Genomic DNA, 12,368 nt, shown 5'->3' with positions numbered 1-12,368 from the left:
CTATTTCTGTGACTCTAAACCCAAAACATGGTGACCTGGAGAAGAATCTACCCACAGAAGTAAAATAGTTCTGGATAGTGTATAGTGAGTGTATTAGTTGTCTATTGCTGTGTAACAAATTAACACAAACTTGAGGGCCTTAAAAACACATGCATTTATTGCCCAGCAGTATTGTGGGTCAGGTAAAATGGACATGGCTTGGCTGGGTCTTCTATTTTTGATTTCTCATAAGGCTCCAATTAGGATGCTGCTCAGCACTAGGGTAGATCACTGAAACTCATTTCTCCAGTCTAACTGAAACTATGTACTTTTTGATCAACATCTTTCTTTTCTCTATTCCTCTCTTCCCCCTACTCCAACCTCCTAGCCCCTAGTAATTACCTTTCTACTGTCTATTTATATGAGAGCAACTATCTTAGATTCCACCTATAAGTGAGATTATACAGTATTTGCTTTTCTGTGCCTGGTCTATTGCACTTAGCATAATGTCCTCCAGTTCAATCCATGTTGTCACAAATGACAGAATTTCCTTAAGACTGTATTGCATTCCATTGAATATATATACCACATTTTTAAATCCATTTATTCATTGATGGACACATAGGTTACTTCTATATTTGGGCTATTGTGATATTGTGGATGCTACCTCTAACAGAATCTACCTTGTCAACATTTTGCTTTTAATTAATAAAGCAATATCATGATCTTGGAATAATAAATATCTCTAGTATTCACTTGTCATGTCAACTTAGGTGACTTACCATTTCTCTGCTCCCATTTTCTCATGTGTAAGTTGGTGATAACAAAGGTAATATTGGAGGACATTAAGTGATGGGCACTGGCAATGCTGTTGGTGTTCAAGACCCAGATCATTAAAGCTATTTCAATAGACCTTCTTTGACCACCTGAGACACTCGTTGTCACTTCACCAATTTCTATTATTGTACCAATTACAGTTTGTTTATGCCCTTTATTAGACTATCAACTGTGTGAAGGTTGATAGTTCAAGCTCCCCACCCCGCCATATCTCAACACAGAGCTTGCTACGAGCCCTAGGCATTCAATAAATGCATGTTTAATGTTAATTATAGTTACAAGAAGGGCTTGAGAGTCAGAGAGTCACTGATTAAATAACAATTTATTTTCCATATTGAAATATAAAATCAAATTTCCTTACGATAGTTAGCTGTGATAGAATTACAGATGGGTTAGTAATTCAAGACATTTCCAAACAAGACTCTCTTGCAGCCTCCTGCTCAGGTCTTCTTGAAGTGAAGCCATATATTCTGCATCTTTGAAAACTGGCTTTTAGATAAACATCTTCTCAATGAAACAAGTGCTGATATTAATGTTTCTCTAAGGATAATTTTTCCAATTGTCTTATTGCATTTGCTAAATTATGAACATTTTAGGAAATGTCCTGATTGGATCTTTGTTCTAATCTATGTCCATTAGCCTTTTACTGAACTTATTCATTCCTGAACATGTTAAACATATACTACACTGAGAACAGTTTGCTTTCTCCTTATTTTCTGTGCATACATTAAAGGTTCAATTTACAGTTTAAGTGAAAAATAAGTTAAAATTACCAGTAAGTGTGCCTTACTAATTTTATTTTAGACAGTAATAAATAACAAGGACCCATTCGGACTCTTCTAGAGCTGTGTTATTCCATTTTCTCTTGCTATAAAGAATATCTGAGACTAGGTAATTTGTAAATAAAAGAGGTTCATTTGGCTCACATTTCTGTAGGATGTACAAGCATGGCACAAGCATCTTCTCAGCTTCTGCTGCGGCCTCTGGAAGCTCCCACTCCTGGCAGAAGGTGAAGAGGAGCAGATGTGTCACATGGCAGGAGCAGCTGAGACTACAGGTGTGCACCCACACACCTGGCTAATTTTTGTATTTTTAGTAGAGACAGGGTTTCAGCATGTTGGCCAGGTTGGTCTCAACCTCCTGACCTCAGATGATCCACCCGCCTTGGCCTTCCAACATGCTGGGATTACAGGCGCCAGCCACCACACCCAGCCGGCGCCACGCTCCTTTAAATAACCAGCTCTTGTGTGAAATAATGGAGTGAAAACTCACTTATTACCACCTGGAGGGCACCAAGCCATTCATAAGGGATCCACCCCCAGGACCCAAACACCTTCCACTAGGCCCCAGTTTCAATAGTGGGGATCACATTTCAACATGACATTTGGAGGAAACAGATACCTAAACTATATCAAAAGCCGAAACACATTTTTTAATAATAGAGGAAGTTTCTTAAAAAGAAAACTGCCTAAATTATATATGCAATGGTAACATATTGAATGAAAATTCCAGTCATTTCCCCATTTCAAGGTGTATCAGACCAAATCTCTAATATGTGAATCCAGGTGGCAAACAAACATGCTAATTTTATGCCGAATGAATCTACCATGCCTTATAAATGGAGATTCCAGCAGTTTACATTATATTCTTGTATGACACATCAATAGACATAAGTATTTTTCATAGTCTATTTGGGCTGCTATAACAGATTATCAGAGACTGGCTAGTTTATAAACAACAGAAATATATTTATCATAGTTCTGAGACTGTCAAGTGCAAGATCAAATTCTGGAAGATCTGATGTCTGCTGAGAGCTTGCTTTCTGCTTCATAGATGGCCAATTGTTTTGCTGTGTCCTCACATGGCATAAAGGGCTAAAGAGCTCTCTGGAGTCTCTTTCGTAAGGGTACTAATCCCTTTTGGGCAGACCTATTCACCTCCCAAAGACCCCAGCTCCTAATATCATCACACTGGGGAGTGTTTTCACATGTGAATTTTCAGGAAACAAATATTCACTGTATACCAATAGCAAACTGCTAAAATACAATCAGAGATATTTGTACATGCAAAATATTAAACAAATTACCTATAGTTTCTGTGGCTATAGTAACTTTCCAACTTGCTTTCAAACCTGAAATATTTGTTTTTGGTGTATACTCTGCACCATGATTTGAGACTTATTTCTCAAACAAAACATAAGAATAATGTTTTTCTTAATTAAAAACAAGAACATCAATAGTGGGAAAAAATCAGGTAAACACATATGAGCTCCTGACTTGCAGTATTCCATTTACATATAAAAAGGAATGTTAGTATTTCTAGAAGTGTTTGCCTGGTTTTCTTTACAAAACTAAATTTGATACTCAGAGGACTTGAAACGTGATTCCCCTCTTCCTTGTCAAATGAAAACAGAAAAAGTCAATCATGTTGTAATTAGAATTTATTGTATTCAAACCGAATTAAAATTTGCATGACAGTGTAAGTGGTATTCTAAAATTGTGTATCAAAAGCACAAAGAACAACAAAGGATATAATTTGATAAATTATAAATATCTACATACTAAATTAAACTGTTATGTAACTTTGAAAAATGTACTAAGCAAAATAAAAATTTCTGAAAGCTTTAATATGCACAGCCATCAATTTTACAAGTACATTGAAAATATCAACTTCCTGTAATCAGATCGTAGGTAATTTCTACCAATACTGAAACACTGAAAGTGTGAACATCTAAGAAACCCCGGATAATACTATTTTACACATATGTTTAAAGGAACCAGAAAGGAAACCAGACAGTAAGATTTATGGGGGCCACAATCCAGAAGGAGGAGAAATGTTGAATGTGAAACTGACTTTAAAAAGCTCTTTTCTCCTAACAGCAATGGTAGAATTCCAGAAAAAGCTACTAAAATACCAAGAAGCCAAGCAGATAGTTTGAAAGTGTCTGTTTTGGACCGAATGTTTATATCCTGCCAAAATTAATATGTTGAAATAATAACCTCCAATTTGATGGTATTTGGAGATGAGGCCTCTGGGAGGTGATTAGGTCATGTGAGTAGAGCCTTCCTGGTGGAAGTGTCCTTATAAAAGGGACTCCAGAGAGGACTCTCACTCTCTTTCTGCCATGTCAAGATACAAGGAGAAGCCAACTGTCTGCAACTTGGAAGGAATTCCTCACCACAACTACTGACCCAACCATGCTGGCACTCTGATCTTGAATTTCCAGCCTCCAGGACTGTATAAGTTTCTGATGTTTAAGCCCCCTAGCCTATGGTACTTTGTTATAGCAGCTTGAGCTGACTACAGCAGCCTCGTTGGGTTAGGGGGAGGCAGAGAGAGGCTAGAATACTGGAGTCAAAGTCAGGGCAGGGGAGCTGGTTTTGGATCCACAAAGGCTGTATCCCAAAACTAAAGTAAGGAATAGACCAGCTCACACAAAGACTGAAGCCCAACTGTCAATCACATCTGTCTCTAAAATTAGATTAAGTTGATATTTCATGCTTGTGGCCACCTTCCATAGGAAAAAGCAAGTCCTCTCTGGAAGAGGATATTCACATGCTAAGCTTCAAATTGTCTCCAAAATATTTGTATTACATGTATAGCTTTCAAAAAAAAATGTAAAGCAATAATCATAGAAAAATAAGAAAATCAAAAGACCATAGACATATACTCACAGGATATTGTAATAACTTAAATCACAAACTCAAATAGACTTCCTGACAGATTAAACAATGATTAGACGCAAATTAGATGTAGGTGAAGGTCAACTAGATAGCTTAGGTAGAATATAGGACAGCATAAAACATATAGACTAAATTGGAAACCAAACATTTTAATATAGAAAATATTGTAAAATACATATTTAATATGGAGAAAATTTATAAAGTATAAAATATGGTATCCCAGAAGGAAGAATGAGGAAATGAGAAGAAACAATATTTAAATAGTTCATGCCCTGAATAATCTGAAATTGGCAGAAGACATTAAATATCTCAGATTCAGGAGGCAGTAGAAACGTATCTGGAGAGGATATTCAAATAAGATAATTACAACAAAACCAAAAACCACACTAGGCATACAATAGAAAAACTGCAGAAAACCAAAGACAAAAACAAATTAAACGCAGATGGAAAACAAACCACCAAAGGAACTGTATTAGTCCATTCTTACACTGCTAATAAAGGCATACCCAAGACTGGGTAATTTATAAAAGAAAGAGATTTAATTGACTTACAATTCAGCATGACTGGGAAGGCCTCAGGAAATCTACAATCATGGTAGAAAGGGAAGTGGACAAATACTTCCTCACCCGGTGGCAGGGAGAAAAAGAATGAGAATCCGGTGAAGGCGGGGAAGCCCCTTATAAAACCATCAGATCTCGTGAGAACTTACTATCACAAGAATAGCATGGGGGAACCGCCCCATGACTCAATTACCTCCCGCTGTGTCACTTCTGGGGCTTATGGGAACTACAATTCAAGATGAGATTCAGGTGGGGACACAGCTAAACCATATCAGTAATCAAAAAGAAAAAGAAACATTTATTACCTTGAAAGAAATACAATTAATACTGACAATTGACTTCAAAGACAAGCCAGAAAAATTATGAAATGTGATATACAATGTGCTGCAAGAAAATCACTATTAACCTGGAAATCTATATCCAGTGAAAATATCTTAACAATAAATGAGTGATGATGAGATAGACGTATGTTTAACCAAGCAAACAGACACTAAGAAAATTTGTTACCATTAGATTCACACCGAGAGGAACACTAAAGAATACCCTTCGGGCAAAGTCAAAATAATCTTAAATGGAAAACTGAAGATGCAGGAAGAAAATAAATATTAGGGTTTTATATATATAATAATACTATATATAATATTATATTATATATGTTTACACTCTAATGAATATTGACTAAATAATAATGTATGTGAACTTTCAAATCTCTTCATAGAATTAAAGTACAGGATAACACATAGGATAGAATAAAGAGGGAGTTTAATGAGGCTAAGGTGTTTCTTATATTTCTTATGTCTTTGTATTGAACTTTAATAAATCAAGAGTGTATGTAGTAATTTCTTGGGTAATTCCTAAAGTAAGATTCAAAGCAGATGAATAAGATTAGAGGATAAATGAAATAATCAAATATTCTAAAAATTTACATCCACATATTTAAATAAAACAAAAAATAACAGCTTGTGAAACAAATAGAACACACATAGCAAGATGATAGTTTTAAAACAAACCACCTTTTACATTAACTACGAACAGATTGAATGCTCTAGTTAAAAGCAAATAGTTTAACCTGGTATCTCCCACGCACATTCGTACCTACTGCTTACAAGAAAAACACATTCACTGTAAGAATACAGAAAACTTGAATGAAATGCATTGCATGGATCTTGTTTAGATCACAAAAAAAGACTTCGTAGAGGTGTTTTTTTTTTTCAGGCAATTATGAAAATTTAATTTTAAATAGCTTTTAGATACTAGAAAACTGTGAGACATGATTATTAATCTTGTTAATTGTGGTTCATTTCACTATAATGATGTAAGAAAACATTTCATGTTTTTTTCAAGATACGTGGTGAGTATATGGGGATAAAATGCCATGAGATCTGCACTTTAGTGTTTTTCAAATGTAAGAGTAACACGGATAGATAAAGAAAACCATGTCAAAATGTTAATAATAATTATTTTAAAGTAAGCCATCATCAAAACGTGAAAAATGAAAAAAAAAAGACACAATATGAGCTTAGGGTAGATGTCCAAATTGCCCTCTAGTTAAAATGTTAAAGAAACATTGTGAAGCAAGTTTATACACATGAGAAATGTGTAAAATGCTGGAAACTCTGTGACCCCTTCTCAGCCTCTCATTGATTTTTTTGAGACAGGTCTCACTCTCCAGGTTGGTTCAGTGGGACTCCGTTCACTGCAACCCCCTCCTGGTTCAGCCATTCTCTGCCAAAGAAAGTACAAAATGAAAAACTGAACATCAATCAGTTAAATAGAAAACAAAAATACAGTAGAGATGAACAAGATTAAAGGCTAAAACTGTTACTTCATAAATATATCAGCTGGTAACTGTAATATATGCACAAGGCTGACATTCATGATAGATAAAATTAATACATTGAAAAGCACCTCTCTCTCCCATTCCTGTTTTTCAAGAAGCTACAAGAAAACTGAGGTTGTGTGTGTTTTATACAAATCATAGCACTGTTACTCTTTGTGCTTTGCTTTTTTTACTTGAGAAAGGATCTCAAGAGTTTTTTCTTATCTAAACAGTAACGAAATTCTCACCTTGTTTTTAAAGCTTCATCTTGCATCTTAGGTGTGTATCATACTTTGTTTAACTAGGTCTCAATTGGAACATGTAATTGATTTTGTTTCTCTATCCAAGGTGTTGCTCCTAACAAACAATGCTGCAAAGAATTGTCTTCTACTTTAAAAACTTCTTACAGATGTAGATATCTATAGGGTACCTTTTAAAAATATAATTGTTCAGGCTAAAGGTATAGATACTTAGAAGTATGATTTGTCTTCCAGAGTGATTTTCACGGTTTACAACCACATGAACAGTAAGAATGTTTTTGCACACTCTCATTACCGCTAATACCAAGCATTTTAATATTGGCAACATGAAGATAAAAACTATATCTTGTGATTTTTCTCAGGACTGAGGGTAAACATTTTCTTTTACATATTTAAAAGCCACTTGTCTTTTTCTGTGTATTATCTGTTTATGTTCTTTGCTCATTTTTAAATGAGTGCTGATCTTCATCTTATTTCATTTTAAGTGCTCATTTACATACTAAATTAAACTAACTGGTCTGTAATTAAACTTCACTATGTGGAAGCATTCATATAATCTTTTTTTATTTGTCATTTGACTTTAATATTTATAGGCCTTTTAAATGCAGAATTTTCTCTTTTAGTTTATGTGTAGTGGTATTTACACTATTTTCTTTGACAACTTTTAGGATTTCTGTTAGAATTTTTCACATCAAATGATTTTTTAATTTTTTGGAACATGTATTTTTTTTCCTAATTTAAATCTTTTTCATGAGGTACAAAGTAGATATTCTAATTTTAAAACTTTTTCAGATGGCTATCTAGTTCTCTCACCAATTTTTAAACTATCTTTTTCTACAGCTTCATGACAATTTATAATGACTAGATACTCTCTCATTACCTTTCTTCTTAAACACTTTTTTCTAACTATTCATAATTTTTTTTAAAAATTCCATTTGACCTTAAGGATTTGAATTACTTAGTTCCAATTGAATCTTGGTAGTATTTTTATCAGGATACAAAAATACATTCATTTGAAGGAGAACTGACATTTTTGGGATGCTGTGTCTTTATACCCAAAAATATAGTTTGCCTTTTTATCCCACTGAAGTATTTTTTTGTGTGTTCCTCAGAGGCATTTAAAAATGTATTTTCGTAGATCTTGCATAACTTTTTGTTACTATTCTAAATGGAAACTTTTATATTAGTCACATATTATATTTATTTGTAATATACTTCATTCATAGTATATTATCATGTTTTGAATTTCTTACTATCTATAACTGAGTTCTAAAAGAGTTTAAAGTCAATTAAAAAAAATAGACAGGGTCTTGTTCTGTCTCCCAGGCTGGAGTGCAGTGACATGATCATGGTTCACTGCAGCCTTGACCTCCTGGGCTCAAGTGATCCTCCCACTTCAGTCTTCCTTCCGAGCGGCTGGGACTACAAGCATATGACACCAGGCCTGGCTGATTTTTAAATTTTTTTTTTTTGTAAAGACGAGTTCTCACTATATTCCCCAGGGTGGTCTCAAACTCCTGGGCTCAAGTGATCCTCCGATCTCAGCCTTCCAAAGTGCTGGGATTACAGGTGCCAGTTGCTGTGCCCAGTTCCTTATCTGATTTTTAAAAAGTTAAAGTGTTATCACTTTATACCATTTTGTATTTGATTTTAAAAGTATATGTAAAGGGCTTTTGCAGTAACTTACAACTGTGGTGTGACAAAGTTCACATTTTATGTTACTGTAACAGATCATGGTGCTTAGGTAAAAAAGTCAGGGGAAGAAGGAAAGATGCAGATAAAGTAAATGCTGATTTGAAGAAGAGCAGATCCCATGGACAGCTTCTGAAACTGCTTTTGAGCAAGTACATCATTGTAGTTTCAAAGGCATCAGGCCTCAGTCAAAACTATTACCATCAAAAAGAATGAGTTCATGTCCTTTGCAGGGACACGGATGAAGCTGGAAACCATCATTCTCAGCAAACTAACACATTAACAGAAAACCAAACACCGCATGTTCTCACTCATAGGTGGGAGTTGAACAATGAGAACACATGGACACAGAAAGGGGAACATCACACACTGGGGCCTGCCAAGGGGAGGGAGAGCATTAGGACAAATACCTAATGCATGCAAGACTTAAAACCTAGGTGACGGGTTGATAGGTGCAGCAAACCACCATGGCACATGTATACCTACGTAATAAAATAACATGATCTGTACATGTATCCCAGAACTTAAAGTAATAATAATAATTGAAGAAAAACTCGACTTTATAATAATCAGAAAAAAAAACTCTTACCAAAGCCATGGAATGCAGAAGAGAAGGGCATGATGATTGGTTTGTATTAGGGACAGAACACTCATAAGAATCTATGAACCACTCTGTGAATTTGCCGTAAAGTAGATGAGGATGTTGCTGGGGCTGGAGATAATGCAGGCAGGTGGACCTGAGGGCTCAATAAAGTCTATTAGTGGTAGTGTGACCTCATTTTTACCCTTATCCTGGAGCTATGTGGTAATATATCACATATCTTGTGTGCAAATATACACACATGCACACACATCACATATGCACACATGCATACACACACGTGCACACACACACACACACACACACACACACTACAGTTTTCTGGCATCCTGGTCCCTGTAGGATAAACTAAGAAGCAAAAACTCTCCTAGAATTAAGAGTAGAGTCTATTTCTTGGGTGTGGGAGGCACTGCTAGAGCCCTGTTTTTTTCCACAGCCCCTTTCACTATGCTCGTACTTGCTTCCAACTGCAAATATCTGCATGCATTCTTAAGTTCTCCCTTTCTTTCCAAAATTGCAGATAGTCACTGTGCCTCTGAATGAAATTTTGGGGAAATTAATGACCCATGGGAGTAGTCATTAGGCCATGCCTATTAGGAGTTGGTGTAGAGATATTCCAGTTGATGTACAAACATTCCTCATCCCTTGGGAAGAAGCAAATCTTAGGTGCAGCAATTCTTGAAGTTCCCCAGGGAAATTGCACTTCAGTTGCCCACTGTGATAGCTGGATTAATGATGTACCCTGAATTAGCTCTGGTTGCCATAAGAAAATACCACAGACTGGTGGCTTAAACAACAGACATTTATTTTTTTCACAGTTCTGGAGCCAAGAAATCTGAAATCAAAGCGCCAGCAGGGTTGGTTTCTGATGAAGCCACTCTTCCTGGCATGCAGACAGCCGGCTTCTTGCTGTGTCCTCACATGGCCTTTCCTCTGTGGACATGTACACACACACACACACACACACACACACACACACACACACACACAGAATGAGAGAGAGAGAGGTCTCTTTTTGGTATCTCTTACTCTTTTTATAAAGACTAGTTCTATAGGATACAGCCCCACCCTTACGACCTCATTTAACTTTAATTTTCTTCTTAAAGGCCGTGTCTCCAAGCACAGTCACATCGGGAATCTGATTTTAACATATGAATTTTGGGGAACACAATTCCGTCTGTAACGTACCCTTTATTAGCTGTATTTCCTTCTCTGGATCATACTCTGAACGTCAAAACCCTCTCCCCCAGAACAAAATCTACTTTCTCTAAAATCCTTTTCTAAAAGTGTCTATGGAAGAACTTATGCTAAAACATTGGCCACAGATGATTAAACAGTGACTAGGTCAAGGTAGGGGTTTGGTCATAGGAAAAAAGTAAGAATGAAAAGCTCATATATGAGTTACTGGACAGATTTCTTATTTTAATCTGTTTTATTTTCTACCTGTAGGTGTATCTATCTGTGTTTCTATGCATATTCTTCCCATCTGTCTTTACAGGGTTACTTTGCAAACATCAAAGCCACATAGAATTCTCCAAGATAGTTCCCTTCAAAAAGATTCGTTGTAAATAAATTATAGGCAGGAGGCTGAAGTTTCCAACTGTTATTAAGACTCCATTCAGAGTAACGTTTGATTTTTTTTTTCTGTTTTGATGGCAGCACCTCAGCAGGGTTCCAAGGCACCAATTTTTGCAGAGCCAAATCATTATTCAGTAGTCAGGTTTATATAGAAGGTACACCAAGAATGCTCAACTCTGAGTGGTGGCGTACCTTATTCCAATTAGGGTAAGAAGCACTCATTTCCCTCATGGCCATGTGGAGACAAAATTTCCCTAGGAGTAGAGATGGAAGCCCAATGCACTGATGGTGAATTTCTGAGGAAACATTCTTTATGAATCTTACATACGAAGCTGTAAAGTGACATGTCTAATTAGGGCCTTGTAGCTGGAAATGAAAGAAAATGTTGAGTTCACATGAATCTTATTAGGACACCCTGAGGTCATGAGGCTCTAAAGTTTTCACAGTGAACTTTGCTGGGGAATCTGTGAGCTAAGGCTCTGAAGAAATTGAAGGCATAAATCTGTTCATGAGTTATGTGATGCTCAGTCCTGCCATCTTCTTGGGCCTCAGTTTCCTTATATGTAATTGTGATTAATCTCTCCCGAAACTAGAAGACAAAACGTCAGATGGTACTCAAAGAAAAATAAAGAGTGATCTATCTGAAATATTTAGACGAAACTTCAGAAACTGGTTTGGTTACTGTTTGAAAATTAGTTTTTATGAGAAAAACCCATCATCTCTCTGGTATCATTCCCAATGACATACAACCTCTATCTAATTATGAGAAAACTTTGAGCAAATCCAAACTGAGAGACATTTGACAAAATAACTGGTAAATACTTTTCACATATCTCAAAGTCATGAAAAGCAAGGAGAAACTGAAGAAATTATCTCAGACAAAAAAAGCTGGGAGATATGATATCTAAATTCAATGTAGGATTCTGGATTAAATCCTAGAACGATAAGGGACATTAATGGAAAAATTGTTCAAATTCAAATAAAGTCCATATTTTAGTTTTATTTTTAAAGCAGCAATATAGGAACAACCCCCACATTCTGTCCTAATATAAGGACAAAACAATTAGTTTTGACCCCTAAACAGGAGCAAGTCATCAAGTGCTGTTCCTACAGTGTTAGAAGCTGTTGGACATTCATATTCTGCTGCATAATTACTGTGAAGCTCTGGGCAGTTTATCCTCATTATTTGAACTCTTATGAGTTGAATATATATATATTCATATTATATATTTGTTAATATATAGGTATAATTATATATATTCATGTTAATATATACAAATATTCATATCACATATGGATATAATTATATATATTCATATGAATGCATTTGAATATAGTTATATATTCATTAATACATAC

General features: G+C 35.6%; 1 long non-coding RNA gene across 1 annotated transcript in view; it reads right to left on the bottom strand.

Annotated features, from left to right (window-relative positions):
- Window positions 1-5,104, bottom strand: part of LOC131381635 (uncharacterized) — a 39,208-nt gene extending 34,104 nt beyond the window's left edge. The window contains exon 1 of the long non-coding RNA XR_009210512.1: window positions 5,051-5,104. This is a non-coding gene — a long non-coding RNA (uncharacterized LOC131381635). The remainder of the gene's footprint in view (window positions 1-5,050) is intronic.
- Between the last annotated feature and the right edge of the window lie 7,264 nt (window positions 5,105-12,368).

This window comes from Hylobates moloch, unplaced genomic scaffold, assembly GCF_009828535.3.
Source record: "Hylobates moloch isolate HMO894 unplaced genomic scaffold, HMol_V3 SCAFFOLD_17, whole genome shotgun sequence".
In the NCBI taxonomy this organism is placed as follows: Eukaryota; Metazoa; Chordata; class Mammalia; order Primates; family Hylobatidae; genus Hylobates; species Hylobates moloch.
This window is presented reverse-complemented; position numbering and strand designations above follow the sequence as displayed.